The following is a 13,699-nucleotide window of genomic DNA, read 5'->3' as shown; positions in this document are numbered from 1 at the left end:
ATTTTTTTAATTTTTTATTTTAGGCGATTCAAATTCGATCCAAATCCATTTAAGTGAGAGTAGGGTCTAGGAGATGATTGTGGCTGTTGTCCTCTCGCCGCTATTGTGGTTATCTGTCATTGTGGGATTGAATTGGGAGGAATGATAAATAATTGATGAGAATTTGTTTTCTTACATGAACAATTAGGGGTTTGTTTTATGCTTTTTTATTATGCATCTTCCCTCTTTTTGATATTAATTGATTAAGAATAATTTGATTTTAATTCTTTATTGTAAAAAGAAATAATTTCATCACAACAATAAAAAGGACAATTTAATCTTTTAATAAAAATAATCAAAATTATATTTTTATTTTTTATAATTATTTATGAAGGTATTGAGTATGTATAGTGATATAATATTTTAAAAAATAATTGCTAACAAAAATAATATGGTCTATGTATTTTTTTATTAGTTTATACTTTTTTATCATACTAATATGTATAAATTAGTCATTGTCTATACTGAAATCTAGGAGAGTCGCCACTCTACTTACCGTCTATGTATGATTCTCCTACTAGATCTTGTTAGATATTTTATAAAATCAGTAACATACCTCCAGTCATTGCTAATAAATTCTTTGATTTAATTTGGAAACTTCCAATTCTTGAATCACAAACTCAGATGGAATCAAAGTGTGTTTATTTGTTATTATGTAATCAGAATTGGGGACCCAAACTTTATAAAATTTATGAACAGTCGTGTTCTTTCCATCAAAGAACAGACCAACTGCCAATATAATTAATTAATAATTACAACACCATCCAAACTAATTTCTATATTAACAAATTGGACCACAATTAGAATAAAAATTCTAACATTCTCCCACTTGGTCCAACATTTGATACATATAGTTTGTAATTACATACTATGCTTAAATAATTAAGACAAATTACACAAATCATAGCGGTAGGTTCTCATTAATCGAGTATTACCTTCTATGTATTACAATGCAACATCTTCTAATTGAATAAACTCTTTATGTGGTATTTCTGTAGGAATAAGTCCAATGCTTATTCTAGATCCTTCACTGGATTTTATTTGTCATTCTCAATTATGTATGCACATATATACTAATCAAATGAGAAACAAACAATAATAAGAATTTCATATCCAAATATGTCATATGATATAACATAAGTCATATAAGTGACGTTACAGAACATAAACCCATATTAGTAACATGATCCTTAAACAATCCTGGTGGCATGCCTTTTGTCAAAAGGATCAGCTATCATCTGTTTAGTACTAATATGCTCTATCTGTACCTCATTAGACTTAACTCGGTCTTTAATGGCTAAGTACTTAATATCGATGTGCTTACTTCGACTACTATTTCTATTATTCTTAGCCATAAATACAATAGCTGAATTGTCACAATATATTCTCAATGGCCTAGAGATACATTCCATAATCTTAAGCCCAGAGATGAAATTCTTTAACCAAACACCTTGTGATGTAGCCTCAAAACAAGCAATAAACTCGGCTTCTATAGTAGAAGTGCCTACAAGTGATTGTTTTGCACTCTTCCAAGACACTGCTCCATCAGCAAGCATAAAGACGTATCCTGACATTGACTTCCTGAAATCAACATATCCTACCAAGTCTGAATCTGAGTATCCAACAATTTTCAAATTGTCTGTTCGTCTATATGTAAGCTTGAAATCCTTGGTCCCTTGTTCGTCTATACATTTCAAATTTACCTTAAGACCTTCTTTGTAACTCTCCAATGGATAATTCCTAGATTACTTTGATATCTTCCTAACATGTTAACAGCAAAAGCAATGTCAGATCTTGTATAGACCTGAGCATACATTAGGCTTCCAACGGCTGAAGCATAAGAAATATTTTGCATCTGTTTCTTTTCAAGTTCATTTTTGGGACATTGATCTAAGCAGAATTTGTCACCTTTCACAATAGGTGCAACACTTGGTGAACAATTTTGCATTTTAAACCTCTCAAGAAATTTATTAATATAGGCTTCTTGAGATAAACCTAAAATTCCTTTATGTTTATCTCTATGAATCTTCATGCCAATGACATAAGGTGCATCACCCATATCTTCATATCAAAATGTCTAAAGAGAAATTGTTTCACTTCATGTGACAACCCTAAATCATTTGTTGCAAGCAAAATATCATCTACACATAAGATGAGAAATATAATCTTGCTCCCACTAACCTTGTGATATATACATTGATCAGAAATATTCTCAATGAACCCAAATGAAGAAATCACATTGTGAAACTTCAAATACCACTGTTGGGAAGCCTGCTTAAGACCATACATTTCTCTCTTAAGCTTGCAAACTAATTCCTTACCAGCACTTGAGATAAACCCTTCGGGTTGTCTCATATAGACCTCTTCTTCCAAATCTCCATCAAGGAAGGCCGTTTTCACATCCATTTGATGCAATTCCATGTCAAAGTGTGCTACCAATGCCACAATAATGCGGAAAGAGTCTTTCTTTGAAATAGGAGAAAAGGTTTCCCTGTAGTCAACTCCTTCCCTTTGAGTAAATCCTTTGGTAACAAGTTGAGCCTTGTAGCGCTCAATATTGCCCGATGAATCCTTCTTAAAGATTACAAACTTGGTTATCCACCATAGAATTCATTTCATCCTTCATAGCATTTAGCCAGAAATTGGAATTACGACTTTCCATTGCATGTGAAAATGTCGTTGGGTCATTTTCATCACAAACATTATAGTCAGACTCAGCAAGATACACTACATAGTCACTAGAAATTGTAGGCTTTCTTATTCTTGTTAATCTTCTTAATGTTGCATCATCAATCTCTTGTAAAGGTGGTGGCATAATAGGTTCTCCCTCTTCTTGAAGTTGCTCTTGAGCAATATGTTCTTGAACAACATTTTCATTATGAAGAGTTTGATCCTCCACCATATGATATACTTGAATATTATCTTCATGATGTGGAACATTAGTAATAGGTTGTTCTACATTGACCCTAAGTATATGGGCATTGTATTGAACAATCACTCTTATACATGGAGAAGTTTGACAAACATTATCATTCTCAACAACTTTAAGAGGATGATTTCTCCCACTTTCCACATCATGCTCTAAAAACCTTGTATTTCTAGATTCAACTATTTTAGTTGAATTGGAGGGACAATAAAATCTGTAACCCTTAGACTTTTCTGCATAGCCGATAAAATAGGCACTTGTCATCCTTGGGTCCAACTTCCTTTCTTGTGGATTATAAACCCAAACTTCAGCAGGACAACCCAAAATGCGTATATGATTCAAACTAGGTTTTCAACCTTTCCACATCTCAAACAGCGTTTTAGAAACTGCCTTTGTTGAAATTCTATTTAATATATACGTAGCTGTCTTACGGGCTTCACTCCACAAGGATAAAGGAAGATTGGAGTTGCTAAGCATACTCCTTACCAAATTCAGCAAAGTCCTATTTCTTCTTTCAGCTACACCATTTTGATCTGGTGTGCCAGGCATGGTGTATTGTGCCATAATACCATGCTCTTGAAGATACTTTGCAAATGGACCAGGTGCTTGTCCACTTCCAGTATATCTCCCGTAGACCACCTCTATCTAATCTCACAATCTTAATTTGCTTTCCGCATTATTTCTCTACTTCAGCTTTATAAACTTTAAAAGCGTCCAATGCCTCATATTTATTATGAAGCATATAGAGATACATATATCGTGAATAATCATCAATAAAGGAGATGAAGTATTTCTGACCACTTAACGACATATCAGGACAACATATGTCAGTGTGAATTATTTCTAATATGTTAGAACTCCTCTTAGCACCTTTTTGAGACTTTTTGATTTGCTTTCCCTTAATGCAATCCACACAAGTATCAAAATTAGTAAAGTCTAGAGGTTCAAAAACCCCATCACTTACTAATTTCTTCATTTTCTCAATGGAGATGTGTCCCAACCTTCGGTGCCACAACATGGAGGATTTTTCATTCATACAATTACCATGCATAACCATAAGACCAAATGGAACATTATTAGCTAAATGGACTTTAAATAAATCACCAATTAAAGTATCACGTCCAATAATATTAGAATTTTTAATAATATCAACAGAATCATCATAAAAATTTATACATAATCCTTGTTTTACAAGCTTAGATAAAGAAATCAAATTTTTAGAAAAATATGGAATATAAAAGGTTTTTTCTAAATCTAAAATACAACCAGTACTTAATACAAGCCTAAATGTTCCAACAGCTTCCACACGTGAACGCATACGATTGCCCATATAGATGCTCAGTTCACTTCTTATCGGTTTACTTTTCCTTATGAAACCATGCATGGTATTTGAAATATGAGTTTCAGCACCAGAATCAATCCACCAAGTGTCATGACATATTTCAACAAAATTATATTCAAAACACACTGAAGGAATAAGATCACAAAGGTTAGTACCTTTCATTTCAAGCCAAACTTTAAATTTTGGGCACTCCTTCTTCACGTGTCTTTTCTTTTTACAAAAGAAACACCGTGCACCTTCTTTCTTCATAGAATGGTATACAATACCCTTTCCTTTCTTCTTATGAGCTTGCTTTTTACCACTCTCATTTGTCACTAATAGTGCACTTTCACCAAATTCCTGAATTAGCCTTCCTTCCTTTTGCACATACATCACCAGTAATTTGTTAATGGACCATTTTTCCTTATGTGTGTTATAAGAAATCATAAATGGTCCGTACTGGGCAAGAAGAAAATTCAGAATAAAATGCACTAGAAATGAGTTAGAGATCTCAACCTCTAAAGCTTTCAGTTGTGCTACAATGTCTCTCAACCTCATGATATATTCACGCACACTTCTTACGCCGGTAAGCCTCATAGATGACAATTGTGCCATTAGGGTGCTTGCAAGTGCCTTACTAGAAGACTCAAACTGTTCATCAATAGCCTTCATATAATCCTTGACATTCCTACAATTAGGAATTGAACCTCGTATACTAGCTGAAATACGAGACTTAATGAACATCATACGTAAATGGTTAGATTTCTCCCACCATTCGTATAATGCTACCTCGGCTTGAGAACTAGCATCAGTAGGTGTCAGAGGCTCTTCCCTACGAAGAGCATAGTCAAGGTCTGCACACCCTAAGTGAAAGAGAATCTTATCTTTCCATTCTTTATGGTTGTCACCACTTAACAAATGAACTTCAGATACAGTTTCAGATATCATTACTGCTGCAAATAATAAATCATGCTAACATTAGTCAACTTTAAATAGGCACATCAAAATCCATAATATATGATAATACATGCCAATGCAAGTCATATCAAAATAAATATGAATCATAGTGTCATTAAAATCTACATGTGGACAAAGATTTTAACACACATAATATTCACTATATTAACTAAAGTATTGAAACTAGAAAATAAAATACTACTTCTTAATATCTATAGGCTAATTAAGAAGTAAGAAATATTTTCTATTTCAATCTAATTATATGTGAATAACATAATAAATTCCTATGGGTAAGTTTATTATATAGTTCACAACAATTACAAATATATCATATTAATATTTATGTAATTTCTTTAAATATAATTATTATCAAGGATGCTGTGGCTACTCCTCAATAAATCATATATTAATCACAATATGATATGCAGCGGAAGAATTTATATTGCATGCAAATATAATCATTAAATAAATAAATTCAATAACATGATTAAAATCAAAAGTGAAGATGATCTAGTGGACAATTATTTTGCCAATATTTAAAATATCCAAGTTCAAACCTCACGCCAACCAAAATTTGAATTTTTATAACAAATTTAAATTCCGAAACCCAACAGCTTCAACGTAAAAGTAGCAAGCATTCAATGTTATATAATAAACAAAATCTATCCATTGAAACAAGTTTTTTCTGTCTTCTCTCTTCCACCGTCTTTTCTTTCTTCTTCTCTCTTTTTTTATATTGAAGAATAAGAAAATTTATGGGAATCATGGAAAATTATACTATTATGAAGAACAACTACGACAAAAATTTAGAAGATTCCTTCTGGGAATATTATTTATTATTCCCTCTTCTTATGGTATGTCAACTTTAATTTCAATGGTTTTTCTTACTTATTTCAAAATTCATACTATACAGTCTTCTTTGAAAACAATTTATCAAAATAATGCACAGTAATTAAATTTTGAAATAGCAAGGCAGAGACAATTTGGCTCTGATACCATGATAGCAAAGAATCTATATAGGTTCAGAATTTCACAAAATAATTTTGTTGTTAGTATAGTCCAAACCGATAGTCAATCCTCGCATTAAATTAAATTTGGTTTTGTCACATGTACAAACCCCAATAAAAATTAACCGAAGTATTTAGACTCCGGGTCGTCTCACAAAGAACTGCAATGAAGTGAATGATTATTGGCTATGAGGGAGAAGGGGGTTTGATTGATAAAGGGGCAAGAAAGTAAAGGGGGCAAGAATTTAAATGCCAAGAAGAGTAAATCAAGCAAGTAACTAAAGACGGCAAGTAATAAAAAGAGACATTCATGGCAAAGATTGAGAATGTAGGCTTTCTATCCTAGTCATACAATGATTAATTCATCTTATTTAGTCAACTCCAACAAATGGAAGAAGGTATCATGTTATCTTCACATAGGGAGAACGTCAAACAAGACTAATCAATCATATCACAATAATAAACAAGAATTTATCTTATTACATCATCCCGGATGGTAGAAGAAGGTATCATATTATCCTCACACTCCAAGAAAGTCTAATAAGACTAGCTAATCTCAATCCAAAAGTCCTAATCAACTTACTAATTGAATTAGCGTCAATGGAAACAATATTAGCTAACAACTCTATATCACCAACATAAGTTGGGTTTTCATGACTCATGATTACCTAATTACTCTTTCCAAGCTAAGAATGCTCAAGATCTACTCTAAAGCCCAACCAAGCATTTTGTCAAACACTTGGTGGGTATAAAAGGAAAGCATGGTAAATTGCAAGGAAAGATAAAATCTACCAACTACCAATTGCAAGAAAAGGAAATTCATAACTCAAATCAACAATAAAAGAACATCAAACATTAAATTGCATTAAAAGGGATTCAAATCCAACATGAGCATTCATCAACATACGAGAGACATGAAAGTAAAATTAACAAGAGAACCAAGAAGGATTGAAGCATTAGAACAAGAAATTATAAAGGAAACAAGATGAAAACAACAATTGAACCTTAGATCTAAGATGAAAATAACCCTAAGAACCCTAATTCTAGAGAGAAGAGGGAAGTTCTCTCTCTAGAAACTAAGCTACATGATGCCAAAAACTTCAAACAATTGCTCCCTCTTTTGTTTGGGTTTCAATTTTGCATGAAATACACTCAGAAACAGGTTGGAATTGGGCATGGGCTGCTCAGAAATCGCCCCCAGCGTTTTGCCTTTAAGTGAGTCACGTGTGAGTATCGGCGCGTACGCGCCATGTTTGTGCACGTCGATTGGCTATTTCTTCATCCGCGTGGACGCGTCATGTACGCGTGCGCGTCTCTATGCGAAATCACTTTTGCACGTGCGCGCCTTGTACGAGTGCGCGCCCATTGATGCATTCCCAATTCTTGTTTCCTCATGCATTCTCCACTTTGCATGTTTTTCTCCTCATTTTTTCCATCAAATACTTGGCCTTATGAACCTGAAAGCACTCAACAAACACATCAATACATCGAATGAAATTAAAGTGAATTAAAATCACCAATTTAAGGGTCTAAAAAGCATGTTTTTACACTTAAGCACAATTCAAGGGAGAATTACAAAATCATGCTATTTTATTGAATAAATGTGGAAAAAGGTGAATAAATCCCCTAAAATAAGCATAAGATAAACCACAAAATCAGGGTTTATTATACCACATGTTAGATATTTTATAAAATCATTAACATACCTCCAGCCATTGCCAATAAATTCTTTGATTTAATTTGGAAACTTTCAATTCTTGAATCACAAACTCACACTACAACAAATTCGGGTTGAGGCAGCCCTTTAAAAATGTTGCCTATAATAAGGAAAAGTGTTGCCTTTGATCAAAGGCAACACTTTCCGACAAAACGCAACACTTTTTGGGGGTTGGCTATGCGGCCGTTACCTTTGGTCTAAGGCAACGCTTTTGTATATTAAAGGGAATCCTTTTTTTGGCAACCTTCAAAAAACGTTGCCTTTTCTGCAAATAAAGCAACTCCGCAAAAGGGTTGCCTTAGAGCACCCAAACACAACGCTTTATATGAAACGCTATGGCAACACTTTTTAAGAGTTGTATTTTCTAATACATAAAGCAACACTTGTGCAAATTTTTTTATGTTGCCTTTTCATATACCTAAAGCAACACTTGTGCAAGTTTTTTTAAGTTGCCTTTTCATATACCTAAAACAACACTTGTCCAGGTTTTTTTAAGTTGCCTTTTCATATACTTAAAGCTACACTTGTCCAAGTTTTTTTAAGCAACACTTATGTAGGTTTATTTACAGTTGTCTTTTTTTAATACCTAAAGCAACACCTTATTGATTTTTTCTTAGATTCTCTTTTTTAATATCTAAAATAATATTTTTTTATCTTTGTTATATTTATATGACATTTGAAAATATATAATACCCGCATTTGAATAAGCTAATAATATATATTGCATATATATATAAAAAGGTCTTCCAAGTACCAATTAACATATATACTTGCTAATAAGTTACCAAGTCAAATAAATAATAAACATAAGTAAGCAAAATACATATTTTTCTGCGAATGAACTTAAACAAAAAAGAAACTAAGTTGTCCACTTAAAACCGAAAAGACTTTGTGCTTCACCATTGTGTCAAGAATTGTCTTTATGTCTTCAGAAAACTTCATCCAACAATAAGAAAGCTGTAGTCAAATTTAAATGAACAAAAAAATTATAGTCAAAACATTAGCTATACAATAATATGTATACTCAAGTGGTACAACAATTTAGCATACATATACCTAATCATGATTTGGTATATGAGTCGATGGAGCAGAATGCCGAGGAACTAAATTTGGATCTTGTGCACTATTTGCAGACGATTGCTTAAATCGCAAGAGAGAAAGCGCTTCATCAACATTCATACCAGGAGAAGTTTGTTGCAATATAAGTTTCACAATATCTTCTAATCCTTGCAGTCGTTGCTTATGGTCGTCTAATTCAGTTTTTAAAGCTGTTACCTTCTCTTCACTTTGTTTTTTGATTTCATCTATTTCTTTATTTTTCTTAAGAGAAGTTTTTGTAACAGTTCTTCCATAACATCAAACTCTTCCTGGATTCTCTTTACCAAAAACTTTTTGAAATGCATTAGTAGGAGTTTCTCCAGCTTCTTGGAGATCATCAAGTTTATCCTATACACACAAATATATGATATGTCTATTTTTTGTGATAAATATTCAATGAAAAAATCTAAAAACCTATTGATAACTAATAGGGACAGCAATCCAAAATAGCCATAAAAGAGCCATAAAACAGCAGTCCATGATAGCCATAAAACATGGTTGTGTCCTTCTCATACTCTTTCCAATATAGCATGCAATCGTTCGGGCATGTGTCAATCTTCTTATTGTCAAGACCTAAGTCTCTCACTATAGTCTTGTCTTTATTGAAAGAAGTAGGAATATTTAAGTTAGAAATAGCCTCTTTTACCAACTCCAAGAGAGAAGTAAAAGAGGCATTACTCCACCCATGTTGACACTTTAACAAGTATAGTCGAATGGTGAAAGACAATGTAGAAAATCCCTTGCAACAGGGATACAGTTCTTTGCTAGCCTCTTCAACCAAATAATAGAATTTCTTTACATCTTCATTCATACCTTCTTTTATCCCTTCCGCTTGTGCTACATCCCTAAATCTATCATTCAACAAAGCGTCCATGTCGTCATACGAGTTAGTCTCACTCTCACTATCAATCTCACTATCGCTATCGCTATCAACATCCATGCCGACTACGCTTTCCCCATGATGAATCCATCTTGTATAACCATTAACGAATCCAAAGACAATCAGATGGATATAAATTGTTTGTCTTTTGTGCCACAAGAAATTACAACACTTTGCACAAGGGCATAAGATTTCCTCTCCTTGCGGGCTTCCGCTAGAATAAGCAAAGTCTAAGAAGTCATTGACACCGTTATTAAACTCAACTTTATCTCTCGGTAAAATCATCCAATCTTTTTCTAAGTCTTGGAAAAACCTAATTATTAATATATTGTTATTACTATTTAACCAAGCATGCAAATATAATGTCCATGCATATTAGGTACATAAATCCATAAAAAGGCACACAATAATATTATTATTAAAATTAAGAAACAATTATATTGCTTATCTAAAAATAGACTAAATATCAAAAGACATTCAACATGAAAAACAAAAATCTGCACAAAAGTCATAATATACATATGAAAACCTACAAGTATATGCAAGAGAAAAAAAACTTACGGAGTCATGGCTCAACAAATTGCAATCTTCAAGTTCTAAAATGTCCACCAATGTTCCTTAAAGTCCTCTGAAGCAATCTTTCTCTATAACAGAGTAAAGTATCAAATTTACATTATTCTTTATAAACAATTTAACACAATCAAAGTGGCAAACAGAACAATCAATTGAAAAATAATAATCAATTTTATATGAACTAGTTAACTCAGCTAATTATGAAAATTAAGTCGTTCTATTGACTAATAGAAGTACCCATGTGCTTCAACAAAAAAAACTATGAGTATTTAATTTTGGTAAAAATTATGTGTCCATTCAATGAATGGTTAGACCTTTTTATCCCTTTTTATCCTTTTAATGGTTAGACCTTAAAGGCCTTCTTACTGTACAAGGACTGATTTCAACATTGATGATATATATAACAACTATAGATTTATATTTTAACTATAAAAAAGTTTATTTCAAAAGGAACACCATGAATATAGATAGAAAAAAATTGCAAGCTCCCAGAAATATTAGTTCGAAAAGGCAAGATGCAGGTTAAAAAGAACACCATGATAAATTGCAGGCTCGCAGAAAAACTGTAGGTTCGTAGAAATATTAGGTAGAAAAGGAACACCATGAATAGAGATGTTAAAAAGACAATATGTTAAAAATATTATTATTCAGTGTTTTCTCCTTTCTCAATTTAAGGTGGAGGAAAACAATCAAATTCATAGAGACTAAGAGCAACTTTGCTTAATAATGCATCATTAAATGCTACTATAAAGTATTGACAAGCTAAAGTACATGAATTCAATTCTTATTGAAAACCCTAGCATGGATTAAGCAGATAACAACAACCAAAATATCATCAAATGGATTCAGTATAGCTCAACTAAGCAACTGTACATGAAAATGAGAACTGTTAATGCAGCATCCAAAGTAAAAATAAGAAGCACCTGTCCAGTCTTTGCTTCTTGCTCTCCAACAACCAAGATGCTCTTCTACTATGCTAGCTGAGCCTCTGGCACTTGCATCATGGCATAACTTTCAATTAAGACATTTATTTGGCTAACAAATTAGTCAAAACAAAGTCAAAAATTAAATAAAAGTAAAAGTTTACTTTTTATTTAATACGTTTATTGGCCTCTAATTAAAAAATTCAGAATATATAGATGTATTTGCAAGATTAAAGAAGTGTAAACATACTACACAAAGATACCAACAACATTAAATACACCCAGCTTAACTCATACTTTTTAAGGAATTTTTGGCTTCCACTTCTATTTAATTTCAGGTTTCCACTATATTCACCATCCCCATCAACTTTAATTTCGAGTTGAGGATGCATTTAAAGGAACTATCTTGGTATAATAAACACCCAGTTTTCACTTAAGGAAAAATAAAACAAAAGAATGTCGAGCACAAATTTCTGAATGTCCAAGTTAGAAAATACTATATTAATGAATGGTAACAATTGAATAATTTAATAGCATAATCGTAAAACATGAACAAGAAAGGATGGATATCTTGTTTAATAAAACTAACCAAACACAATATCACTCCATGCTAATAAAGACATAAAACTACTACACATTCTGAAAGTCATTTCACACAGATTTTTCTATGACACTTTTTATTTTGTTTCCCTGCTAATTGCTAAATAACACCATCCACAGGGCATGAACGTAGATTTCTTAGGATCAGAGGCATAGCGCCACTACAACATTTTTGATCTATTGCAACATATATTCAAGACAATGCTTAAAAAGAGTTGTTGAAAATAGTTAAAAGCAACACTTCATGTTTGTTACAAGAAAATAAGACTATTGCAACCTTATTTTAACCAACACCTTATGAGCGTTTTCTTTAATCAATTAGGCAACATATTTAAAGCGTTGCTTCAGTAAATTAAATACGCAACGCTTATAGCCTCTATATATTACTATTAAAAAAAGTTGCTTTAAATTTTAAATAAGTTTCCCCGATCTAAGTGTTGCCTAAATGAATAATTAACTCTAAATCTAAACCTTGTGAAATTTCCCTAATTAATGATAATGCTATGGGACTTACCATTTCTAATAATGATTCACCTTCCATTTTCCATTTGTATTAACGTATTCTCTAAATAGTTCCCGAGAAAGGGTAACTAGAACTCCAATCTTCCAAAAAAAATTAGACCTGCTAGAACCAATCTTCCAAAAATTTACATAAAATTTTGAAAAACCCTACAAACTCTACGAAACCATGACTTTCCTTAACCCTATTTCTCTTCACATAACGTGAAATCCTCATTGGAGCTCTGGTAGGGTTCAATGCTTCGTCCATCTCTGTGTACATGACCGGAAGATGGTTCTCGCCGGTTCTTCGGCCACCAGAAACCTACCGATGGAGAATCCTCTTCCCGGCATCCTCCAAATCATTAATTCAATTGATTCCTCATCAATTGAACCTGACATCAACGAATTCTAATCCAAAGGAAGCTCGTTTCAACACACAGGGCACGTATTCCGAATCGAAAGCTATGGAAGCTCATGCGCCTCCACCCGTAGTTCAAATGCTTCCTTACACATGATGCAGTTCGCTCCGGCACGCACATGTGCCTCCGCGATCTCCACCGTAGTCATCGACTCTATCGCTGCTCCACCGTGTTCTTCTGCTCGCACTATTCTGAAACCTCTGCTCTACTCTGTCATTCTGAAATCTCTGATATGCTCTAATCGATTGAAGAAGCTCACATAATCCTTTTCTTCTTTTCTTTGTTTTTGCAGTTTCGAATTCGAACATGTCAAAGGACAAACACTCTACCAATTTGTCGTGCACCTTCAATTCAAGTGGCTTTTAGGTTTCGATTTAAATTATTTTTTCTTTTTTCAGTAATCACAATTTAGCAATGTGATTTTAATTTAACTGTTTCAGATTTTCGATAAAATAGTATTTCATTCATTCTTTCTTTTTTTTCTGATGCTACCTTACATAACATGGCTTGCTGATCTTCTTTCTTAGTGTGTGAAATGTGGATATCATGATTTCAGCTACTCAATTCTTGTCAATAGGAATTCTATTTATTTTCAATACATGGATTGTAATACATCTTACACAAGAGGACTATGCGGTAAATCAATTCTATTGCTGTTTACATCTTCTGTGTGCAACTGAGTATATGTATGTTTTGATTGTATGCACCTTTAAACTTAGAAACTGAGTGCCTTTCTGT

Source organism: Arachis hypogaea, chromosome 5, assembly GCF_003086295.3.
Source record: "Arachis hypogaea cultivar Tifrunner chromosome 5, arahy.Tifrunner.gnm2.J5K5, whole genome shotgun sequence".
In the NCBI taxonomy this organism is placed as follows: Eukaryota; Viridiplantae; Streptophyta; class Magnoliopsida; order Fabales; family Fabaceae; genus Arachis; species Arachis hypogaea.
Note: the sequence above shows the minus strand (reverse complement) of the source record.